The 4,113-nt window shown below is 37.2% G+C and overlaps 1 protein-coding gene across 1 annotated transcript in view; it reads left to right on the top strand.

Annotated features, from left to right (window-relative positions):
- Window positions 1-2,440, top strand: part of CDKN1B (cyclin-dependent kinase inhibitor 1B (p27, Kip1)) — a 5,135-nt gene extending 2,695 nt beyond the window's left edge. Inside the window, exon 3 of the mRNA XM_005866805.2 lies at window positions 1,083-2,440. The gene's annotated coding sequence lies outside the window, so the exon portion shown is untranslated. The remainder of the gene's footprint in view (window positions 1-1,082) is intronic.
- Window positions 2,441-4,113: the final 1,673 nt, after the last annotated feature.

The raw sequence follows: 4,113 nt of genomic DNA, 5'->3' as shown, positions 1-4,113 counted from the left end.
CCCATACATGCTCATAGCCTAGCATATAAAGAGATCTTAATAGATGTTGGTACTAACTTTTAAAATCCTCATTTATAAAAATTTAAAAATAAGTTAAAGAACCATAGGGATTAAGGTGGGATTCAAGTGTGTTGTGTTTTTAAATCATAATGTCATATATATGACTTCTTCAGATACATCTGATATTTTTCAGAGCTTATACAAAACGGAACTATAGACCCTCTATATTACAGCTGTATATGAAGGGGAAAATTGGATGAAAAACTGTTCTGACACATCCTTATCACCTGCAGCTATTGTTGGTTTGTGACTTGTGGCCTAGCTCAGTAGATGAGCCACCGTAAATCAGACCTACTGGATTTTGACCTGGTCTCATTGTGACATAGAGAGGCATTTGTTAGTAAATATTGCCCTTTCAGAGAATACTAGAAATAATAGGAAGGCCCTCTTCAGGAGCATTCATAGGTATATCCTGTATATGATTAAGACACTAGGATATTTTGAAAAAAAAAATGTTAATAGAATTTTCTTTGTAGACTAGAAGTTATATTTTCCATTGTTTCTCAAATTTAGAAAATTTTGCAACTCTTAAGTGTTACAGTTTCTTAATTTTCCTCTCTCTGTTCTTTCTCACCATCTTTGACCCCCATTCTCTAGACCAGGGTTTCTCAACCTCTGCACTGTTGACATTTTGGGCCAAGTAAGTCTTTGTTGTGGGAGGTTATCCTGTGCATTGTAGAATGTTTGGCAGCATCCCTGGTCTCTCCCACTAGATGCCAGTAGCACCCCCCTTGTGACAACCAAAAATTTCTCCAAACATTGCCAAATGTCTCCTGGGGGACAAAATTGCCCACTGTTGAGAACCAGTGCTGTAGACAAAAGTACACAACACAGAGGAGAGCAAAAATTCAGTGAAGGGAAGAAACGTTGGATAGAGATGACTATAGTCATCAACTTTTAGTACATACTTTCTTTTCCATCAGGTATTTCCCAACGAAGACAGTGACAAATAATTCCTGTACTTTATTGGTAATGTTATTCTAGTACTTTTCTCCTAATTCTTTCCTCTGTTTCTCTTGCAGAATTGAGACTATGTTTCCTTGTTTATCAGATACATCACTGCTTGGCGAAGCAAGGAAGATATGAATTAAACATTTTAAATACATATCGCTGACTCCATGGAATGGATGTCCTGTATAAGCACTGAAAAGGAACAACACAATAACACTAAAATTTTAGGCACTCTTAAGTGATCTGCCTCTAAAAGCATTGGATGTAGCATCGTGCAATTAGGTTTTTCCTTATTTGCTTCATTGTACTACCTGTGTATATAGTTTTTATCTTTTATGTAGCACATAAACTCGGGGGAAGGGAGGGTGGGGAGGGTGGAGCTGAGGAATTGGCTTTGGGAGGTATGAAGAGCTTGCTTCGATTTAGAGCAAGGAGAAAATTATTTGACTTAACATGAAGAGAAGCAGTTTAAGGAAAGGGTTTGAATTGTTTTCTTTAAAGTTGTAATGTCCCTTTCAGTGAAAACTGATACTTCGTTTTAAAAATCATCCAAATTTGAACACTGGCTGCAGATAACTGCTATTTATTTTTTACATGAAGCTATTTTTTTCATTTGGGAGCTCTGATTATTCCGTTATGTAGCAGTAAATGGCTTTTATTTTTTTTTTTTAACAACAACAAAAAACTGTCCTTAGTGCTCCCCTTAAAATTGGAATTTACCAGTTAATTATTTAGCAGTTAGGTAATCACTCCAGGTAATTATAGGCAAAAAAAAATATAAATAGAGGGGGGGAGTCTGAATGCTCAGAATCAACCATCTAATTTTTATCAGATTTGTTGAGAAAATTTCTGAATTTTCTTTTCACTTTGGGCTGTGTAGACAAAGTCAAAATAATTCTAAATCCTTGGATATTTTTAAAAGATCTGTAAGTAATTTCACATGAAAAATAATGAAATAATTTTAAATTTAAAGCTTCTTATTCTATTTGCTAATTTGCCCAAAGGAAAGTAGTGTTTTAAGAGGAAAGTGTGTATACAAAAAGCCCGTCTGGTATAAGTGAAATGGATACTACATCTTTAAACAGTATTTTTCATTTCCTGTGTATGTGTATGAAAAAAAAAACAAAACCATTTGAAGTGTACCTGTGTACATAACTCTGTAAAGACACTGAAAAATTATACTAACTTATTTATGTTAAAAAAAGATTTTTTTTTTAATCTAGACAATATACAAGCCAAAGTGGCATGTTTTGTGCATTTGTATATGCTGTATTGGGTAGAATAGATTTCCCCCCCTTCTTCTGTTAAATAATATGGCTGTGCTTAAAAGGTTGCATACTGAGCCAAGTATAATTTTTTGCAATGTGTGAAAAGATGCCAATTATTGTTACATATCAAACAATCAATAAAGAAAGCTTCCGTAACTATTCATTGAGTTGAACTGTGTATATTGTGTTTTACTAAGCTTGAGGTATTCAACCTGGCATTTTAGTCATATTTACACAAATACAGTAGGAAGTGGAAAATACCTAGACAATTCAGGCCCACAACTCATATGTTTATGTGGATCCGAATGTAGTAGTAACTATTTTCCAATTAGTTCTGTAGGGGTGGACAAAGCTTTAGAAGTAAAACGTGGAAAAGCCATATTTTCATGTAAATAAGATTGTTAAATTCTCCATTAGTTCAAATATTTATGTCTTCTAGGATATGAATGTGTCAGAACTAAAAATTCCTACATAAGTGTACACTGATCACACATTTGCAGGATTGAAAATGAAAGTAACATTGGTGACTTCTCTAAATTCTCTATTTACACATGCGAAGTGTTGTGGGGAATTAGAGCAATTGTTTAGAGCGTCTAATCTACACCCCTTGTGCAAAATACTCAAATTTATAGGCCCTTTAGAAATTAGTGTGCATTCCACACTAATTTAGATAAAACCAGCATTCTTCAAATTTCACTGGTCATCATACACAAGTTCCTAAACTTATAAATTTCCTGGTAATCTACACAACCCAAAATTGGTTAACCTAAACACAAAAATCTGAGGGTTTTAGGTTCTCATATTCACATAGCAGAGAGAGATTTTTTACTTAAATAAGAAAAAAAATTCGGACATTTTAAAGTCCGATTTACTAAAATCCTGTAATTTTACATTCTCTTCAAAATGTAAAAGTAAATTATTTTTTTCTAGGAAACTGCAAATGGTTAAATCGCAAAAATCTGAATTTGAATTGTTTCCCTCAAGTAGGTACATTTACATTGTTGCGCCCCAAAAGGGGGCTCTAAACAAGATAGTTTCAGCTTATTTTGACCCGAAGTTGCGTGTGTGTGTGTGTGTGTGTGTGTGTGTGTGTGTCTGTGTTTTAAAAATAGGGTTCTCTCTACAGCTGCGGGAAGGGAAAAGTAGGTCCTTTGCTGGCTGGGCTACATTTTCCAAGTAGGTATGATTTTAATTAAAGACTGAAAGGTGTTTTTGTGATTCTATTCAAAACACGTATGGGCGTTTTTCAGGAAGACACTAAGAAAACAAGAAAAACAATTCAAAATGGGGAGGAAGGAGTGGAGGGAGAATCAGGAAATAATGAAATAAAGTTGCTCTGAACCAAAAAGGGTACTTTAAAAATAAAAAAGTTTTTTCTAACATGAAAAAATTCCTCTTAATTGTTGCACGGACCCCATTTCCCTTTCCTAAAGAGGCACCTTTAATGTGAATTTTTAGAGGTTGCGTTTTAGGAGTGGTGGGCCAGGAAGCGGTGGATGCTCGCCGCGCTGGGCACGTTCACAGCAACGCAGTCCCCAGTCGTCGTGTTGATCCATTCCACTCCTGTGTCAAGTCTCCAAATGCGTCCCCCGCGATTCGGAGCGTCCTCTCCCCGGTCCAGGACTGCGTCGCCCGCCGCGAGCGTCCCTCGGAGGAGACCGGGCCACCAGCACCAGCCACCTCCTGTCCGGCTACCCTGGCCACTGCGCCGTCGTCTCTCCTTATTGCCCCGCAGTTCCGCGTTCGCCCGCCGCGGTCGTTGCGGGGTCCGGCTGGCTGACGCTTCGGGACAAAAAGACCAAGTCTGGCTCCGGGTCTGCAACTTGCAGCTCCC

Source organism: Myotis brandtii, unplaced genomic scaffold, assembly GCF_000412655.1.
Source record: "Myotis brandtii unplaced genomic scaffold, ASM41265v1 scaffold237, whole genome shotgun sequence".
Taxonomy (NCBI): Eukaryota; Metazoa; Chordata; class Mammalia; order Chiroptera; family Vespertilionidae; genus Myotis; species Myotis brandtii.
Note: the sequence above shows the minus strand (reverse complement) of the source record. Positions and strands in the feature narration are given on the sequence as shown.